The 21,758-nt window shown below is 38.8% G+C and overlaps 1 protein-coding gene across 8 annotated transcripts in view; it reads left to right on the top strand.

Annotated features, from left to right (window-relative positions):
- Positions 1-21,758, top strand: part of DACT1 (dishevelled binding antagonist of beta catenin 1) — a 337,604-nt gene that overhangs the window by 233,593 nt on the left and 82,253 nt on the right. For 3 of the 8 annotated variants that reach the window (XR_013160191.1, XR_013160188.1, XR_013160187.1), the window contains exons 6-7: positions 13,376-13,465; positions 14,037-14,102. The gene's annotated coding sequence lies outside the window, so the exon portion shown is untranslated. Of the gene's footprint in view, positions 1-13,375; positions 13,466-14,036; positions 14,136-18,709; positions 20,316-21,758 lie in introns of those variants that run through there. The other 5 variants (XR_013160190.1, XR_013160189.1, XR_013160194.1 and 2 more) reach the window with 3 other exon arrangements.

Here is a 21,758-nt window from a genome sequence, read left to right as displayed (position 1 = left end):
AGACTTCCAGCTAAGAATTCCTTACCCAGCCAAATTGTCTGTCAAAATTGAGGGAGAGATTAAAGTTTTCACAGACAAAGAAGTCCTGATGATCATGTGCTTTGAAATTTATAGTTTTTTTGTATATATGTTATTTTTCACAGAAAAGAAGGAAAGAAGCTCATTGTGATGATAAAAAAATATTTAAGCCCTCTAGCCTCCTATATTCTGGAGCAGCTAGAAGGAAAAATATGAGGATCGTATGGTAGCCCATGACGAACTCTGGGATCTGTCCCTGTAACTACTCATTGAAGAGTACTTTGAAAACTATTGTCTTTTTATTTCTTTGCTTTGTATATATGTTATACTATAAAATAAGAAAACGTTAAAAAAAGAGGTAATTCATGTTAGTATGAATTAAGAATTACTTAATCTTCACAACACTTAGAAGTCAATTTTATTATCTATATTTTTATGGGTAAACACTGGAGTGAATGAAAGCTGTCATAAAAGAACACATATTATATGACTTCATTATATGAAATATGTAGAATAGAAAAATTCATAGATACAAAATAGATTAGTGGTTTCCTTGGGGCATGGTTTAGTGAGAATGGAGGTGAATGCTAATAGTACGGGTTTTTTTCTAAGGATGGTCAAAATAATATAAAATTAGACTAGTGATTATAATTGTATAACACTGTGAATATTTAAAAAACTTGAATTGTTCACTCTATATGTGTAAATTGTATGGGATGTGAATACAACTTTAAAAAAAAAATTTGAAATTTAAAAAGTTCAGAAACCTTTAAAAAGCTGGTAGTTATGAAAAATGTGCCTGTTAAATTTCCTGCTATAGAAAGTGTAGTTAACTGAAGCTCCAGCTGCTATACTCTGAAATCCATCATCTTATTTTTGTTGATATGCTTTCCATGGTTGTTCCCAGTTAATCATTGAATGCAGCAGGGGAAAATAAGGCAGTATCAAAACCAAGAGATATGGGACTACCGTAGTTGGTGATTTTGACTGAAGAATCCCCATCAACCTTGCCTGAACTTTCCTAGAACTGCAATGCAGTCTGCAACTTTCTTTCCTTTCTTTTGCTTTTATTCACAGGGGTCAATCCTGTGTCACCGTTTGGTAGCTCTTCCAGACTTTCCCAGTTCCCACCCCATTTTCCCTCAACCATGTTTCCCCCAGTAAATCTCATATGTTTAATCCTGTTTTGGTATTTGCTTCATGGTGGACCCAGACTAATTCACACAATCATAGATCTAAAAATTGGCAGGACCTGGATTTGAACTGAGTGGTGTAATAGATTCTGTTCTGTGCTACCTAGATTTACCTTCAGGCCTGCTGCTGAGTGTTGCTGGCAAACAGTCCCCAAAGAAAGAGAGTCACTTCATCCAAAACATCACATTCCTTACCAAGGCAGCTCCTATCCCAAAACTGGTCTATATGGGAACATGAAGACTTGTATCCCTCACTTCAAGTTGGAAAAACTCTGAGTTACTATTCCAGCTTCAGAGTTCCCCATGGTATCATCCAGTGTCTTTCTCTCAGCTTACATCTAAGGTCATATTGGGGAAATCCCTTTTGACCAACCAACAGAAAAGGAAAACTCCTAAGCTTGATTCGTATATGGGTTGACCCAGAAAGAGAGTGGAATTTGAAAATAGACTATAGCTGCACTATAGTCCACCCAGGGGTGGCCTTGACTATCACTGATGAGGGAAAACCCTCCCAATGGAAAAACCTTGAAATAGTTCTGTGACTAGAATAGTTAAGGTGATAGGGATAGAGGATGTGCTTGTGCTTAACATACGGGCTTCCACTTATCAAAGCAGATCTAACTACTGCCTCAGCAAATGTCCAACCTGCCAGGAACAGAAACTCCCTTGAGGAGACCAACCAGCCATTAGGTGGTAAACTGGCTACACTGGACCCTTTTCACCTGGAAGGGGCAGTGATTTATTTTGACAGATATCTACACTTATTTCCAGCATAAGTTTGTCTTACTTGTCTGCAGAGATACAGCTAGTACATTGTATTGAGATTTTCTTGAAAATTTTGAGCCATCATAAGGGGTAAGGTTCAGGGGGAATGTCTATCTCTTGACTTGCACATAAGGCCCAGGATTTGTTGTTCCCACATGGGATCTTGCATTAGTTTCCTAAGGCTGTCATAATAAAATACCACAAACTGTGCGATTTAAGACAACAATAATTTATTTTCTCAAAGTTCTTGGGAGTAGAAGGCTGAAATCAGGGTGTCAGCAGGGTTGATGCCTTCTGGAGGTGCTGAGGGAGTTTGTTCCATGTCGCCCTCCTAGCTTCTGGTGATTATCAGTAACCTTTGTTATTCCATGACTTATAGCCACTTGACTCCATTTTCTTTCTCTGTTTTCATGTGACCATCTTCCCTCGTGTGTGTGTATCTGTAGTCTGTAGCTCCCTCTCCTTATGAGGACGATGGTCATTGGATTTTGGGACCATCCTAATCCAAACTGCTCTCATCTTAATGTGATTACACCTTCAAAGATCTTATTTTCAAATAAGGTCGCTTTCACAGGTACTAAGAGTTAGGACTTCAACATATCTTTTGAGGGGACACAATTCAACCCACTGTGAACATTATCTGTTCTATATTTTTATCATAGGTTAATATGATTTGAAAAATGTCATGGGCCATAAATTATATTTAAATTAGCCCACAAAATCCAAGAGTAGGAAGGTTAGTGTGATGTGGGATGAATAGTCCATTGGATTATGGGAACTGCTAATAATTTCCAGAACATGGAAAAGATCTAGAAGACAGCAATGGAAATTTTCAAAAATAAAAAAATAAGATCTGAGGAGAATGTTTAAATTTATGGCTATTTTTAGCATGCAGATCTTTACATGAAAAACTAATTATAGGTGGGACATGAAAGGGGAGGGGATTCTCAGTAACTTCAGAGTTGTAGCTTAGGCTGTGCTGAATGAGTGTGATCCACTTGTAAACTGTGAAACACCACAAATTTTGGTGTTGCATATAAAGGAGGAGAAGCAGTTCTTAAAGAAGCATCTTTTAATAGTTGAAGGCTTTTCCATGGACCAGCTGCAGGAGGAAATAAAGAATTTCTTGGGAAATTTAGGACTAGAGAAAAGAAAAAAGCAAAGCATGAGCTATAAATCCAATCTCTTGGCACTTTCCAGTTTATATTCAATTTTTTACTTCAACATCTGAATGGGATTCTGATCTTTAGATTCATTGCATGTAGCATGAAATAACAAAGGTTGATGTGTTTGAGTAGTGGAAAAGCTGAAGGATTAGAATGGAAGAGTCCCAGGAAGGCTCATCTGAGCTTATAAGAAAATTATCTGTTTTCTAGGGAGAAGGGCCATAGTTTTCATCAGTTTATTGAAGCTTGCTGTGACTTAAAAAAAAAAGATTAAAAACCACCAATTTAAATGACAATGATCAGAATTATCCTGGGCATAAAAACCCTTCATGATTTTGAAAAAATTTTATTCTATGATATAACATATTTACAAAGCAAAGAAAGAAATAAAGCAGTAGCTTTCAAAGCAATTTTCAACAAATGGTTACAGGACAGATCCCAGAGTTTGTCATGGGCCACCATACCATCTTCTCAGATTTTTCCTTCTAGCTGCTCCAGAACATTGGAAGCTTGAAGAAATATATATATATAGATATTTTTTAATTTTTTTTTTTCAAACCCAAGTTCAGGGGATTCTCCATTTACCTTTGGGTTCAATAAGGAGTCACAAAAAGCACTGAAAGCTGTTGTGTCCATGGTTATGGCTTATTACAGGGAAAGGATACAGATTAAAATCAGCCAAGTAAGAAGTATAGACAGAGTTCAAGAGAAGCACCAAGTGCAAAACCCCCATAGTCTTCTCCCCATCGAATCAGGATATGTGACAGTATGCATGGAGCATTGTCAGTTGGAAAGCTGACATCATCACAGTAGAATTTTTAATTTTTTTTGTGAAAAATGACATATATACAAAAAAGCAATAAATTCCAAAGCACATCACCACATTGATTGTAGAACAGATTTCAGAGTTTGGTATGGGTTACAATTCCACAATTTTAGATTTTTACTTCTAGCTGTTCTAAGATACTGGGGACTAAAAGAAATAATATAATGACTCACCAATCACACTCGTTTGTTAAACCCTACCTTCTCTGTATAACTCCATCATCACCTTTCATCCACTCCCACTCTTTAGGGGTGTTTGGGCTATGGCCATTCTAACTTTTTCATGTTGGAAGGGGTCATGATTAGGTTTTAATTTGCATTTCCAGCATTCCACTATATCCCATGCAACTATTTTCTGATGATAATGACCTACTCATCATTTGCCTACTGTCTTTCCCTCACCATGCCTCTGCACAGCCATTCCTCTATTTGGAATGCCTTTCTCCCTTGTTCCCTTTGGAGAGTATCTCCTCATCTTCCAGAGACCCGGATGAGCTGTGTCTTGCTCCCCGCCCCCTCCCCCCAAGTGGTCTTCTTCAGTTCCAGGCAGAGTTGGCTGGGTCTCTTTATACCATGACTGTATTCCTTGATGAAGTGGCATTAACTTGATTTGTTATAGGCTTGTTTCCTTCAGCAGATTGTGAATTCCTTAGTCAAGAGGTGGCTTTATTTTCTTTTTAGACCTAGTGCTCATCATATAACAGGTGACACAATAAATGTCAAAATTGTATATAGAAATGAGTAACTCTGGAGGTGGCTAATCAGGTGTTCTCCAACTAAAGCCACCAATAAAGAAAACATTTTTGATAGAAGTATGAGTTGGTTCAGGGAAGATGGTTAAATATATGTGAAATAAATGTTTAATAACCTTATAGAAAATCTTTGCTACAGAATTTAAGGCCAAGATGAAAACTTATCTGTTTCTGCTGACAGAGATGTGTCTGGCTTACATTTTGTTTTGCATAATTTTGTGATTCAGAATCCAAATCCCACAAAATGAACAGTTGATAAACTAGTAAAACATTGGACTATGTATGATAAGGAAAAACAAGCATTTCCTTCATGCTATCTTTTCTCAACTGTGTCATCCAGTCAGCTATTTCCATGATGAAGTGATGGTCACATGGAAGAAGAAAGGACAAAATTAAATGTGTTTAAAAGGGGTTGTTTTAGTAGGGGGAGAACATTCTGTTTTTTTAAATCTCACATGCTTTGGTTATGAAGCAATATTTTTTTTCACAAGCTCATTTACCTCATTATTTCCATAAAATAAAACGTCTCTAATTCAGACTAAGTTAAACTACTATAAGAAGGAAATATTATAGAATATTTAAAACAAACATTCAATGTAAGCCTTTTTAGTGCATCATTAAAGGAAACAGAATACAACAAAGCATTTTGATGGAGTAATCCAGTTACTCATGCTTTAATAAATATGTAACTTGTTTTCAAAAAGTATAAACCTTTTTATGTGCAAGTGACCACTATAAAAGTATTTTAGAATTTAGTTCTCACAGGTAGGATTATTGTGGTCTTCTATCATCTTGTTAACATAATACATTTGTTTATTTTAATATATATTTACTTAAACACGCTTCTTTTATTCATAGATGTGAAAGCTATGAACTTCAGTCAATTTAGTTCCAACTATTATGAATAAAAAAAAGAATGTTTATTCAAATGATTGGGTTTTAAAATGTGCTTGTGTTTATTCTAACTCAACTATTTACATTGCATCAACTATTGATGTGTCAGGACAATAAAGAATATGCCTAGAAACATTTTGATTACCAGGATGAGGATTTGACCAGGAGGTTGTTGTATAGTCTAAACAGCATGAGGACCTGTTGGTTTCACCATGGGGAAATCTCTTCTCGTCTGATTTTAAAGGTGAGGACAGAAGGTGTTGAAGGACTTTCTTTCTGTAGTGCGAGCTGATAATGGCATTTCATCTGCTTCTCTGCTCATGGAATTAGCAATTTTTTTAGACTTCTTATTTCTTAATATCATATCATGAGTTGACAGATGGATTTCTGTCTGAAATCTTATTTCAACAAAGCAGTCTCCTGCTAGGTAATCTCCTTAGACTGTAATTGATACGTGAATGAATTTCATTCCCCTCATTTTTAGAGGAGTATGCTACAAGCTATCCACTCCTTCAGTGTGTGGAACACATTTATTCAGTAAACATTTATTGAGTATTTACTATGTGCCAAACATTCTGCTAGGAACTGGGATACAGTAGAGAATAAAAAAAGATACTTTCCTTAGTCTCAGTTGACAAACCAGGATTTGGGTGCAAATACTCTCATATAATATGATTTTTCACGTTTATCAAGAATATTCTGACTAAATTTCTGTTCTAGTTGTTCTTTACCTTTTAAGGTAAAAAAGAAAGGAGATTTTTGTTAGGTCATAATAGCTTTTTTTTTTTTCTCTATAAGAAGAGTAGTCAGCATCTCCAGTTAGCTTTTTCAGACCACAGCTTTTCAACTTGGAAAGAGTCACAACTGAGGTCAGAGAAAAATTCCCTTTGAATTTTGAAGGCCAGTTATTACAAATGTGTCTAATAAACCGCAGCCCAACGTCTCAGCCCAGTCCTTGGGGGTTTACTGCTGATGGTGGGAGACTCTGTCGTTATATTGTTCTCCTTCCACTTGCCAATAATATTGGGAGAGGAAGTTCTGTCTAAAAATTTGATCTGGCTCAAGGGACATGCATACACACACACACATATACACACACAGAGCAAACTTCCATGGTCTTTGTGTAGCTTTGGGCAAAGTTTTCCCAGCAGGTGTTTGGTGGCTCTCTGGGGCTGCATCTACTCTTATGTGCCAAGATATTTCTTCCTATTAGCCCTTTGGGAGTCCAGGTGGTGGCCTGGGCAGCCTTTTGCTCTCAGCTACCCAGTTAATTTACATATTATGCTGTTTGAGTTTATCATGTATCACGAGGTGATCGAGGTTGGAAAGAACTGTTTAAGGCTATGACTCAGGGGAAGATGACTTTGTTGTTAAGAGGGACCCAAAGAGATACCCCATTACTCATGCCTATTGGGCTTTTGGGAGTAGTCCAGAATAGGGAGATGTGGAAAAGGAAACTAAACTTACCATACACAATTACATAAAATACGCTTGCCATTATGGGCAGGAAACATCTTTGCCAAATTTTTGTTGTAATTGTCTGAAGAGAGTGTTTTTTTCTTTGATAATTTAGATTTGGATTGCACTATTTCAGAGATTTATTTTTGCTCTTGGGATATGTATGTATGTACCATGCATGCATGTTCTGTCCAGAAGTTATCTCTAGCATGCGAGAGGACTAAAGTAAGAATCTGGAGGCATAATACCTTCAGATTACAATGTGGAGCACTCCTCACAGGAGACTGTATTTGAAATGCCAATGCCCAACCTGGATTATTGACCAAAGCACACTCTTAACTAAATAAACCAAGGACTGAAAACCCATTTCTGGGTAGTATGGAGGCCCACGGATTTCCTTGGTGGGGCAGTAGTTTGTTCCTATGAAGGGAGTAGGGATTCACTCTGGAAAGGATTGAAGAGGGAGTGTTCTCTCCAAGGAGAGTAAAGGAAAGATTCACATTATGATAGGTAATTGAGTTTCCTATTTGCTAAGAGAGAGCCCTGAGAATGGTTTACAATGATAAGTTTATATGGATTCTGGAAACATTATGCTCAGTGTTCAGTATTACTTTTATTCCTTATTTTACAGTGTCCTCTAGCTGTCCCCAAAACTTTAGCAAAGGCTGTTGCATCCACACCACTTTGCATGTTCTGTAAGGAATTAAATGAAGGAGGACTGAAGGGTTCTCCTCTTATATCTCTCTGCACAGGCCAGCCTTATAGGGCAGCCCTATGTCAATGTGGTAGCATGGTGGCCCTAGCTTTCAGGGAATTCCCCAGAGCAGTGCAAGTGGATATCCAAAGTAGCCCTGAGATCAGTGAAAGAATCAAGTGAGGGATGGACAAGGATGTGAGTCAAAGCTCCTTTCCCCCCACCTGCCAAAGTGGTGTGAAGAAAGGCAGACACCAAGCTGCTCACTCAACTCTTAGATATACACATCCTTCCTTGGGTCCACTCTGAAGAAACCTATTATCTTTAAGTCCTGGAGGTTGTGTGTGTAAATGTGAGGCAAAAGATGCCAGCTGTTCTCAGCCAGGGAAGTGGTGTATTGAAAACTCAAAGACAATCCGAAAGGGAATCAATATTTTTTGTGTTATACTGGAAATATTTAGCAACCTAATAGATTCAGCATATTTTGCTAAATTCCACCTAGAATGCCACAAGAACAGAGTGCCAGAATCCTTTGTGTGGTTAGGAGAGCATGGAGAACTCTTCCCTCAGTCCAAGGCCTCTGATTAAATATCTTTTGAAAGCATTGCCTGCCTGCCTAAGTATCCTTGAGTCCTGTCCCATGGACAAGAGAAAGGCAATACTCAGACCCTTGAGTCATCTTGTATTGTCTCTGTCCCATTAGCCACCATGTGTGTCTGTCTGTGGTAATTGAACAATTGTTCAGGGAAGTGTATGTGCTAATGGTGCATGGCAGCTCTATAAACAATGTCTTTTTGAGTTAGATCTGAATTATCCTCTGATTTAAAGATTCTTCTGTGACTATCAGAGCCTTGGGGATGATGCTGGCCAAAAAGAATGTGCCTAGCCATTATTGTTCCAATTTTATAATTCATCTTTTAATAATCTGTAACTGAAGAGCCGAGTGGAATTCATCAAACCCTGCCTTGTTTCTCACTGGGGAGCTTTCTGTGTTTTGTTACCAAGCCAAAGCTGAATGCAGCTGTTGGACCTGTCACCAGCATTCTGGTTTCACCCAAATATTGATAATAATTACTCCTGCTTCACGTGGAAAGCATTTATTTAAATATTCATAATGGAAAGCTGTTGTTATGAATAGTGAAGCTTTACAGTGAATCCATCAAAATGTGGATATGACATTCACAAACTGTGTTTGGAAAAAACTGTGTCTCTTTCCTGCACAGTATGTAGGACCCTGGGCGGCTATTGTTGATCATCTGTTCCTCATAGAAATTGGGAGGAGTTATTACTAAAGAATAATTAAACCCGCAGAAATGTCCAAATGCTGGCAGGCTATAGCCATCCCTGACACCACTCAACAGCCTGTTATGATCAGCAAAATCAAACAGCCAGGTCTTTGAATCTGTGGGAGGTAAATAGTGTAATGAATTTTCTGTACCCTGTCATTCTTCTCCTGGCTTTTCTGGATTATGGTCATAAGCAAGTCATCCCACATTTATGCACCCTTCATACAAAGTGCTTTGGAGTGGAGCTTGGGTCCTGGTTTAACTGAGAGTGACCAACTTATCATTGCAAGAATGAAAAGCTACTTTTGACTCTTGCCAGCCGATCCTTGTGAAACCTTTTGCTAGCACAAAACTACTGCTCTTGTGTTTCCTTCTTACATTTTTCCTTTTCTGTTCTTCTTGACTTTCCTCATTTTTCTTCCCTGGGTAGTCTTTGTCTCCTAAATCAAATTAGTTGTGCCAATAAGATTATTTTATTTCAAGGGTAATGTCTGATTATGCACGGTTCTCCAGAGAAACAGAACCAATAGGATACACACACATACATATACGCACATATTAAGAAATTTATATTGAGGACTGGAGGATTGGTTCATGTTATTGTGAAGGCTGACAAATCAAAGATCCGATGAGCAGGCCTTTAGGCTGGAAATTCTGATGAGTTGATATTGAAGTCTTGGTCTGAATTCTGTAGTATAGGCCAGTAGGCCAGAAACTCAAAAAGAATTAAGCGGTATATTCTTGAGGCAGATTTCTTCTTTCTGAGGAAACCTCAGTTGTTGCTCTTCAGGCCTTCAAATGATTGGATAAGGCCTGTCCACATCTATAAAACACCTTCATAGCAACTGAAAACTTGGACACCATAACCTAACCAAGTTGATACAAAGTTTGACATCACAATGTCCAGAGAAATATTAGGAGCCCTTAGGAGGCAGGCTCTGAGGACTTGCCTCTGGTTTTCTTACTGCTGTCAGTATAGCAACGACCTCATCTGGGGCCTAAATGAATCCACAGCAGGTAGCTAGGGAGATCTTGTGAGAGACACACCTTTGGGGCCAAAGATTTTATATCAAAGCCTTACTCATGGGAATAAAGGGGGCAGACTGAGTCCAGTCCTGTGTCATAGCCCAGCTTCTGGAAGCATGCCTGAGCCTACAGGAGAGAAACACCTGGTAGTAAAAACCGAACACCATGTCATTTTGCTTTGTGACATGTGAGGACCCAAAGGCATAGCATTGAGAGATTCAGCTAACTGAATGCAACACAAAGGGAAGGAGTCTTCACAGGAGAACTGCAGTGTCTGGAGCGCTCACGGGCCAGTGGCAGCCCTGTTTGCCGGGCAGAGGCCTGTGGTGCCTCCTGGAGCAGCAGCACCAGCACACAGTGTGGACGCTGTGGGAATGAGCGTATGTGGGATACCCTCCAGGAACTCCTAGAATCACGTGAGTGGGGAGTGCATTTCAAGCAAGTGGAGATTTCTTATTAGCATGTAGGACTAGAGTCAGCAAAACTGGGATATGAATGTTAATATATTGGACCATATTTGCAGAAATAGGCTGATGTTTCCCAGGGGAATCTGAGATCCATTAGAAGGTTCCTGAACAAATGGACAACATACCTTGGCCCTTCTTTTACACACGTATTGGTGGTGTCATCTTGGGTGATGAGTTCCTTATTCCCTATATTCTAAGTTCTTTGCCAGGAAGGCTGAGCTAAGTTCCTAAATGAGGGCTCCTGAGTTTCCCAATTGCTGCCAGCATCCTGATCTTAGCTAAAAGCAGGAATAAGAATAATTTCTGACATAAAACAGAACTGAAGTCTCACATTTGACCAGCTTTCCAGTAGCCTGTGAGCTATTGAAAAAGTTTGCTTTTAAGGAGTATTTAACATTCTATGACTTAATGTTGCGTAAGTGGATTCACTGGGAAGAAAAACTGGACAAAAATTTAGGAGATACAATATCTTTAAGACAGAAAAAAGTTGGATAAAAAGAGAAAATGAAGAAATAAATGGTATACTTGGCCAGTGGACCATTTAATGACAAAATTCCTCTTGTTTAAATTTGGAACTGTTTTAACCAATTAATGCTGTCTTAAAGCATATTTTTAATTTCTGAAAGTTTTGTTATAAAAAGGTAAAAATAACTGGGGTTTACTGTTAAGTTACAGAGCACTTCTGTTTTAGGATTAACTGGCTTGGAGTTCAGAAAGATGCAGCATGTAATTTCATAAGAATTCCTTATAATCTAGTATGAAGTTATGCTCAGATGCTCTGAAGTGTTTCTAAATAGCTCTGGCCACATCTTGGATGTTCATTGTCTGAGAATGTATAAATTAAGAAATCATAAGATGGCAGGGAGCTGATCTCCACATTCTTCAAAGTTGCATAAATTCTGCTCTAAGACAACACCCAATTCCTGTTATCTCTACCCTCAAACTCCAATATTTAGAGCTGTCATTGTGGGTTCTTCTAGCTTGGAATAGTAGTCTGAAATACTATGAAGAAGAAATTGGTCTATGGAACCATTTCTTCTCATTTGAAACCATGAATTTAGAAGCTGCCTTATGTTTCATATTTGTTCTCAGTTGACTTTTAGATACCTGCTAAGTTGCTAAGAGTTAATTAAGGCCTTAGCTTAAGTCAGGGGGACTGACCCACTCTACCTCAAAAAAAAAAAAGCAAAAACAAAAACAAAATAATATAGTAGGCAATGCTTGCATGCGTCCAGTAGATGGGTGTATTTTAGAGGAAATTTTTAATCAGAATCCCTGAGAGTTTTATGCCCACCTTTTTTTTTTTTTTTTTTTTTAAAAAAAAAGCTTTAAAAACCAAGGTCTTAAGGTATATACTTATTGAGCTAACCTCTGGAGGACCCTGGGCTGAAGCTAAATAATGGTAAAATGAGTGGTGATACAATTGCTATTTTGACCACACCCTTTAAATTCTACTACTTACAAGCTTTGCATATGGGCTAATACTTTTCTCTTTCTCTTTCATATGAGTCAATGGTTTGGATTTCTTGGCTCATGCTTTGCTTATAGGTATACTTCTTTCAGAGAAGCTTATGGTGTATTGGATTGTCTACCCTAGTCTGGACAGGTTTTTGATCTTGGTCCGCCTTCTGGTGGGTATGGATCCATTCCAAATAAAATCTACTGACAATGTTACTTCAGTAAAGGTGTGGCCCAACTGAATTAGATTAGGTTTTAATCGGGATTACTAGAGCCCTTTATAGGCAGAGTGAAAGTCAGACAGAGAGAATCCAGGGGAACAGCCAGAAGCTGGAAATCAATGGAACCCAGAAGAGAAAGGAAAAGACACCACCATGTGTGTTGCCATGTGATGGAAAAGACAAGGGACTCCAAGGATCACCAGAAGCCAGCCCCAGAATGCCAGAGTCCTAAGGATGAAAGCATTGCCTAGCTGTCACCTTGATTTTGGACTACTTCTAGCATCAAAACCATGAGCCTGTAAATTTGTGTTGTTTAAACCAACCCATTATTTGGTGTTTGTTTTAACAGCTAGGAAAGTAAAACAGAGCTGATTTCGTTCAGAAAAGTTTCATGTGAATGAATATATGATAAATTGAATAATGCTTGAATTCTTTAAGATTAACTAACTTTTAAAGAATTTCTTTGGTGAAACCTTTATATGGGGAAGAATGACCAAATAATTAATTCACTTGGAGAATCCAGGTTTTTCATGTATCAGCTCTACTTAAAATGGGGAGCTCTTTTATACCACTGTCCTGTGAACCTGGACTTTTGTCTGGGGGTCAGATTTCCTGCCCTCTCCTTGTGCTGTTTCTTCTTATGAGTAGAGAAAGTTTTTCTACGTGGACATTGATTAAAGTAGAGCCTTATATTTGAAAGCCTTTTTTTTTTTTCCCCCCCCGCGTGGGCAGGCACCGGGAATTGAACCTGGGTCTGCGGCATGGCATGCGAGAATTCTACTACTGAGCCGCCATCACATTATACCTAGCCTTATATCTGATACATAAATAATATAACTTGCTCAAAAAGGAAACTCCTGGAGAATCAAAATTACTAAATCTTTCTCTGTAAGAAAGGATAAAAAATGCCTCTAATTCTCAGGGAAAAACGTAGGCCCTGTAGTGGCAATGTGGTTTTCATATGTTGAGTTTTTTAATTGAAGGTTTGAAAATTTGGAAACGAAAGTCTCATGATATTCAATCATTCCTTAATTTTAAAGTTAATTTAAAGAATTGCACAAACATTTGCTTTCCTGGGTTATATTTGGAGATATGAATATTTATGTCCTCCTGCTCCATTTTTCTTTTGCTGCTTTTGTTTATCCCCCACAGAACATTGCAGATACCAACCTTCATGTGGACAAGACTGAGGCAAGGGTGGGGTTGTACCCTGAGCTGTGGAAAGAGTGTCAACAATGAAAGGTATGCACTACCAGGGTATGCACTACCAATCGACACTGGCCAGCCTTGTAGGGTGAGGTTGGCTGGGAAGCCAGCTGGGGAGAACCCCTTTATCAGCACAACAGGGGGGCCACTGTGACCAAAGATGGAGAAAGGATGAGCAAAGCTAAATTAAAGAAAAGAAGAAAAGAGATGAGAGTATTGGGAAGTATAAAGGATGGGGAGGAAGGAACGAGTACTAAAAGGGATGGAGTATCTATGCTTAATCAGAAATAGTTTACCTTCACTCTGCAAGTATCGCTGCCATTTCATCACCAGAGGAGGGCGGGGTAAGATGTGGTCAGGTAGAGAAAAAAAGGACGAGAGACACAAGGGAAGAATTTAAGTGAGGGATATATCAAGTACACGAGGATGAAAGGTCTGAAGAGAGGGGACAGCCTCCATCTGTGGTATTAAGGTAACAAATAGGAGGTGGTTGACATAAGGTGGAGAACAAAAGGATGGCCTGAAAAGCCTCAGGTACTGAGGAAGTAGTTGCCAGAATGTTCTGCTTCTGCTTTCTCTTTTGCCCTTTCTCTGTCACTAAAAATAGGGATGAGGGAGACATGAGGGCTCCTTCTTCATCTCGTACCAGCTCAGGACAAGATTACAGGAACAGGTGAGGCTGCGGCTGGGAAGAGAAGCCTCTCAGGTCAGTTCTGCCATTGGTAGAGGCACAGCCTCCAGAAGGGCACCTAGAGTGTGGAGAGAGAATATGGGCTGCAGTGTCTGACAGTTGTCAGCTCTTCTATTCCTGGCTCTGTGACCTTGGGCAAGTGATTTAACTTCTTTGAGCCTCAGGCTGTTCATTTTAAAAATAAGGAACAAAAATACCTACCTTCCAAGGCTGTTGTTGTAAATGAGATAGTCTTAGTTACTAGAACAAATACCATGAAATGGGTTGGCTTAAACAAATGGAATTTATTGGCTCACAGTTTTGAGGCTAGGAGAGATCCACAATCAAATCATCAATGAAGCACTGCTTTCTCCAAGAAGACTGTGGCATTCTGGGGCTGCTGCCAATGATCCTTGGTCCTTGGCTTTTCTGTCACATAGCAGTGCATGTGGCAGTGAACTTTTTTCTCTACCAGGTTCTTTTGACTTCCAGCTTCTGGCTGTTCCTATGGCTTTCTTTCTGTTTGAATCTCATTTTGCTTATAAAGGACCCCAGTATAGGATTAAGGCCTATACTAATTGATTGGTGACACACATGAACAGAAATAACCCCACCAAAAGGTCCTATTTATGATGGTTTAACATCTACATGAATGGATCAAGTTTAAGAATGTGTTTTTCTGAGCCCTAAGCTATACCTGAATTGGATTCCTGATCTCCTGTCATCTGTTTTTGGTAAAGTATCTCATGGGTATTGGGAATTATTGCTCTTTGGAATGTCCCAGGATAGTCACTAAAGGCCATATTGTTCCTTCTAAACTGGAGGGGTTTGTAGTTGACCACAGGCCAGGTCCTAGTATACCTACTAGTGGTGACAGAACTTCTGCTACTAGTGAGGCATGAGCATCTCCAAGATAGGTAGCAGGTGGCCTGCTGTGCACTGGTGCTCCAGTTTACTTCCAGTGGCATGTATCTCAAAGTGAGCAGTACATAGCTTAAACAGCTTTCTTTTTTGGGTATCCTGCTTAATGCCTCTTTAGTTCAGGTATCTTTAAAGGTAAACATTACAGTCAACTTCCAATTTCTGATTTTTTCTCTAATAATTGCATACTTTCCCTAAAATAAACCTGCAGAGCTTCTTGCCAGGACAGTCAATTGTAAATAATCATAGAATAAATTGGTAATGGGATTGATACATTGGGTCCTAGGAACCTTTCCCAATACCTTTTAAAATCCATAAGACTATCCTTGCCTGTGGGTTCTTATGAGAATCTCATAGATTTTCTCATGATTCAGTGATTTTAGTGTTTTGAGCACATGTTTTACCTTCAGGTGTATTTTTCTTTTCTTGAAGCTTAGGGTTGAGATTTCATTTCTTTCCCTCTACTACTCTGTCCCTCTTCTATGAGCTCATTCTCATCTTCCTTTTCAACTTCTTAGTTACTATAATTTGAGATGTTATCTTCCCTCTTAGCTCCTATAATTTGAGATGTTATCTTCCTTCCTTGAGATTCAGTTTTTGAATCTGTAAAATTACCTCTTTTGCCAAGCTGTTATGAAGATTAAATGCAATTATGTGGATGTTAAATATATAAATAGTAGTCGAACAAATGAATGCATTATAGAAGGAGATTCTGCATATTAATTTATAAATAGCAGGATGAGAAAGAAGAAAAGACAACTCAACCAAGAGTAAGGATTTCCAAATTCTAGTGTGAATTCATATGGGATATTTTGTCCCATACTCCTTTTCTGGGAATTTTTCTCCCAACATGTTGTTGCAGTGAAAGCAGTCATGTTATGATGTGATCACATTCCTGGACTATAGGTGACTAGTCGAGGGATTAGCATCTGAATTAGGCTAGTTCGATCAGTTTCTTGCCTAGAAGTTTTGGATTTTATCTGGGGAAGATAAGGAAGCAGGCTGATAGATCAAGCATGAGTGAATAGCTAGGGTAGAGACAAAGAGGCTCCCCATCTGGTTCTGATGACTAGCTATTTTTCTGCCTTTGAGTTCCTTGAAGCACAGCCATATTCCTATAGTAATTATTCTTTTTGTTTAAACTAGTCTGCGATGAAGTTCTTTCTTATAATTAAGGGCCCTATGGTGGTTTGAAGCTGTATGTACCCCAGAAAACGTGTTCTTAAACTTAATCCATTCCTGTAGGTGTGAACCCATTGTTAAGTGGGACCTCTTGATAAGGTTACTTCAGTTAAATGTGACCCAAATAAATCAGGAATGGGTCTTAATCCTATACGGCAGTCTTTTATAAGCAGAATTAAATTCAAATAGGTAGAGCAAAAGCCAAAAGGAGCCAGAAGCTCAGGGTCAATGAAAACTGGAAGAGAAGGAAGAGGCCAAGAGAGGCCACCATTTGTCTTGTCCTGTGGTGAGGATCCAGGACAAAGGATCACTGCCAGCCAGCTCCAGAATACCAGTCTTCAAGAGTGGTATTGCCTTGATGATGCCTTGATTAGGTTTTCTCCTAGCCTCAAAACCATAAACTGATACATTCTTATTGTTCAAGCCAACCGATTGCATGAGCAGCTCAGGAAACTGAAACAGGTCATAACTAATAAAATTACTAACTAGGCACACAAATATCTGAGAACTTTTTTAGCCCAGACAAAAAGGCTACAAAAGATCACCCATCTTCTGAGAACTTCAGTTTTTTGATCTGTAAGATGAGCTGTATAAACTGAATTATCAACAAGGCTCTTTGATTTCTGTGACTTTAAGTGATGCGTGTGTTTGTGTGCATATGCACATGTATGCATGTTTTTATGTAGGAGGTGAAGGCAGAGTCTGGACAATCACAAGGCTCTCCATCTGCTGCCAGATAAATGTTGAATGGGCCACAAATGATAAGTGGAACCAGAAACGGCAATTTTGTAGACAGTAAACTCTTTGAGTGGATTGCAAGGCCATTATCAAATAAGTTTTAGAAACAAAGCTTTGATTGCTTTCCTCAAGGCAGTTCTTAACTCTGGGTGTTGATAAGCACAGGTGTAAACGTGACAAAGAAGAGTTTTAAAATGATCATTCCAGGAAAATAAACAAATACGATTGGAAGCTGGTAAATATGATGTTCCAAAGTGAGTTAGTTTCAACACCGTTTGATTGTCTCTGAACCCTGAATCTGCAACAACTCATTCAAATAATTTCTGAGAAATGAGTGGTGTTCCGTCTTTGAAGCAGGAAGGACAGGTGCATTGCAGCTGTCCTTTCTGAGGGGAACGTGCCAGGTGCAATATGGCACTCTGGCTGCTTGATGATGATTTATGAGCTTTGGGCTTCAATTACTGTGTGCTTGATGGAGATGTAATTTGTCATTGTTTTAAGAAGTGTACTTCTAAATATTACAAAAAGAAACACTCAGCCCTACCGTATTACCGTTTTATTCTTATGGGATCTTTGTACTAATTACAGTAGATGGGTGATCTTTTGTAGTCTTTTTGTCTGGGCTAAAAAAGTTTTAGAAGAATTTTCACTATTGGCCACTTTGGTTTTTTAGCCGGAGTTAATTTCATCTATTCTGAACTAATTCAACTTTGCTTTCCTCTACACACATCAAAAAGCTGTTAATTTGTCAATAAGCACTATTTGAGTTCAACGTATAGGGTGGAGACAGCCATATATCAGGGTAAAACTTTCTTTTTCATGGACTTTCTTGGATAGCTGCTAAGAAGTCAGATTTTGCTGCTTGACTTCCTCTACTTGAATCTTTCCTCTGCCACTTACTAGTCACATGAGAATAATAATCTTGTACTGTTGTTATGATGACTGAATGAGTAAATATAGAGAGAATAGTGCCTGGTGGCTAGCAAGTGCTATATAAAGGTTTGCTATGATTTTTCTTAATTGGAGAAAATCAAGTCTTCTCTCCCCATTAAGGGATTACCTTAAACCAGATTAAGGTAAAATTTGTTCCAGGCTGGGAAATCTAATTGTGAAAGGAGGCACCTGGGAAAAGGGTGGGGTTCTGAAAGAGGGGTCTTGTGACACCAGTTTGTCCCAGGCCATCCTTGGCTAGCAACATTCCATTTCCAAGAAAGGAGATGCAGGCTGATAGAGACATTTGCTCACCTTCCTATTTACTGCTGCCACCTTCCTGGAAGTCTGCAAGCCAGGATTTCCCACAGAGACTTCCAGCCGAAGGGTGACCCTGGGCTCCTCCCACAACAACTCAGTTGTAGAGTGGATTTGAAAGAAATTGCCTTCCGATTTTTCACAGTGTCAATAGAGAATAGCATTCAGGTGAAAGAAATTACCAGTCATTTTTCATTATACAGGGTATCACTCCCCCACCCCAAAGACCATGATCTAGGCAGCTGTGAGGATGCAAAGCCTCAGGCCCCAAACCATCTGGCAGATCAGAAGGGATGTTTTTTGACTAGAGAAAGCCAATGTTAAGTAAATTGTTAGCACTGGCTCCTACACTGATCAGCCTAGCTTTAGGCAATGTGAACTTATGGTGGGGAAAATGAAACCTTGACATTTAGGTTTCACAATCTTGGACAGATTTTTCTGAAGTGACATTGTTTTTCCCAGAAAGAATGAACTGAGAAGTTTTCTTGGTTTTTTGTTTTGTTTTGTTTTTGCACTGACAGGCTCCAAGAATCAAACCTGGGTCTCCTCCATGGCAGGCGAGAACTCTGCCACTGACCCACGATTGCACAGCCTGAGCTGAGAAGCTTTTATATTCATTGTATTGCTGCATTGCTGGGTGTCAGTTCTCCATGGTTCTCCTGCATATCTGCATGTTTTGTGAGCATAGACACGGAATCTTTTTCAGAATATCTTTTCAAGGATGTTTCAAGGATATGATTGGCTTTGGAAGATAGAAATGTCTTCCTCTTGAGCAAAGGGAAAGCATACTTATCGTCCAGAATAATAAAGATTGTGTCTTCCTACAGAGAAAAGGGAAGGTATGCTTATACTACCCATTATAAAAGATTTGAGGTCTCTCAGCCCAGGACTCGTCCCCTGTATGCACCTGTTATCTAGCTTCTTCATGTGATCTCGGGATTGGGAATTGGCACTTCAGGAACCAGCACAAGTGAATGTCAAGGCTCTGGCTGCTGCTATTGCTCTGAGTAATAACAGTCCTTTATCTCTGACCTGGGAGTCATGTGTCTTCTACCAGTGTGCTGGTTTGAATCTGTGGTGGACTCAAGAAAAGCCATGAACTTTAATCCTCATTCAATATTGCTGGCTGGGAGTTTTTTGATTGTTCCCATGGAGATGTGGTTCACCCAACATACCCCAAAGGTGGTAACTTTTTTTTTTTTTTTTTGGCCTGGGCAGGCACCAGGAATTGAACCTGGGTCTCTGGCATGGCAGGTGAGAACTCTGCCACTGCACCACCATTGCCCGCCTGGTGGTAACTTTTGATTAGATGATTTCTGTGGAGGTGTGTCTCCACCCATTCAAGCTGGGGTTGCTTACTGGAGTCCTTTAAGAGGGAACCATTTTGGAAAGAGCTAGAGTCCACCAGCCAGTGACCTTTGGAGATGAAGAAGAAGAACAACCTTGGAGGAGCTTTATGAAACAAGAGGCCTGGAGAGGAAGCTTGTGGACGTTGCCATGTTCGCCATATGTCTTTCCAGCTGAGAGAGAAAACTTGAACTTCATCAGCCTTTCTTGAGTGAAGGTAACCTCTAGTTGGTGCCTTACTTTGGACATTTTTATAGACTCGCTTTAATTTGGACATTCATTCAGCCTTAGAACTGTAAACTTGCAACTTAATAAATTCCCCTTTTTAAAAGCCATTCTGTTTCTGGTATAGTGTATTATGGTAGATAGCAAACTAGAGCAACCAGTATCCATGAAATTGTGGCAGCCTAAACTTGTTAGTTAGCGAGTTGGGTAAAATTTTAGATTCTTCATTCTTTCTAGACTTACGAGGTTGTTAAGCATTTTATAGCGTGACAGTGATACACATAACCAAATATGATTCCCAATGTCATATACTAGCTGAATGAATTAAAAACCTGTTCTCTTTCTGCCAGCTTTTCTGGTCATTGTCACTTTGGGGAGGTCTGTTTATTCCTGTTTAAAATGTGAATATCTTTGCCAGGAATCAAGATTTAGCATGAAAACATATACATTGCCTTGACTTTGTTGCAAAAAAATCTGTGTCCCCTCCCCAAGATCCACCCTGCCTTTACGCTTTTCACTACCTCCAACAAAGAAGCCAGCCTCTCTAAGATTCCCTTCCTGGAAAAAGTTTTTCATTTGTTTAGTTCCATAAATAGTATGTACTAGAATGAGGCTTTGTACATCCTATCCAAAGTCTGTCGATTCAAATCTCATATGCTTTCTACTGTCTCATTCAGTTTTCCATAATAAAAAAATAACATCTAACATTTATTGAAGACTTATTCTGACAGGGACTGAAGAAAGGTTTTGTGTGTATTGTCTTTTCTAATCCTTATGACTCCGTGAAGTAATTCCTGTTATTATCACTTCCATTTCACAGATGAAACAGCTAAAGCTTGGTAAATTACCTAACTTGTATAATCTAACAGTTAATAAATGGTGAAGATGCAATGGGAATGTAAGTCTGTCTTACACTGTAACCATCTTACCACATTGTCTCCCAGGGAATTCTTCCCCAATTGGTCTTTGAATAACATAGGAAATGAAGGAAACTTTATTGAAATACATTATGCTACCCTAAATATATTTGTTTAGATTTTGAAGGTGACCAACTAACAGCTCATTGCAATGATGCAAAATTACATAGTCTTGATTCTCAATTGTAAGGAATCTTCAAGGAAAAACAGTTATATTCCTTGTTAATTTTTAAATACTTATTATTTTTGTATTTAATTTTAAAAAATATCATCCTAAAGGTCTTACCCCTCTACCGATGATAAATATTGAATTATTTATTCATCATTCCTCTGTCAAACTGGGACCATGTCGCATATACAGGGATGATAATAGTAGTATACAAGTGATTTCACCATAATACAAACAGAGATTCATTTTCTTTTTTATTTATACCATTGCCAGATATGAAAGACTTATCAAATGGCCCATCAGCTAAAAATTATATTTGTCTCTTTTTCTGCCTACTTGCAAAGCTTTGTCTTCGTGGTATTCTTTCATTTAATTTCTTCAATAGATCTCTTAAGTCCTAGCCAGTAGATGATACATTATTTGAGCCTTTTTGTATGTCATAATATTTATGAGCCATTCTTCCAGACAAAAGGAAAGAAAGCCTTATTGGAGCATAGGAGGTACATTGCAGTTAGAGACAGAAGGGTGAAACAAACAGAGTAATGTGGCTTAAGTGTTGGCCTACCCCATTTACCATCAGAGTGACTTTTTTGTGAAGATTAGAAATCATCATTTAAGGTTCCTTGCACATATTAGGTACTTGAGAAATGAGCATCAATGTTGTTTTTTAAGATAATTATCATTATTCATACACACTATTCATGTGTATGATTATAAGTGGTTAATATGTGTCAGAGATTGTTCGGAAACTGCACATGGATTTCATTTCATTTCATCTTTGCAGTTATCCTCTGGGGTAGGTGATTCTTATTTCCCCCAGATCACACAGTTACTGGTGGGGCTGGGACTTGAGTTTGTTTCCTTCTGACTCCGTAGTTCACTGTCTTGGTAACCACAACAATAAAAAAATTT

Source organism: Tamandua tetradactyla, chromosome 12 (genome assembly GCF_023851605.1).
Source record: "Tamandua tetradactyla isolate mTamTet1 chromosome 12, mTamTet1.pri, whole genome shotgun sequence".
Taxonomy (NCBI): domain Eukaryota; kingdom Metazoa; phylum Chordata; class Mammalia; order Pilosa; family Myrmecophagidae; genus Tamandua; species Tamandua tetradactyla.
The sequence above is the reverse complement of the archived record's forward strand: the minus strand, read 5'-3'. Positions and strand labels throughout refer to the sequence as shown.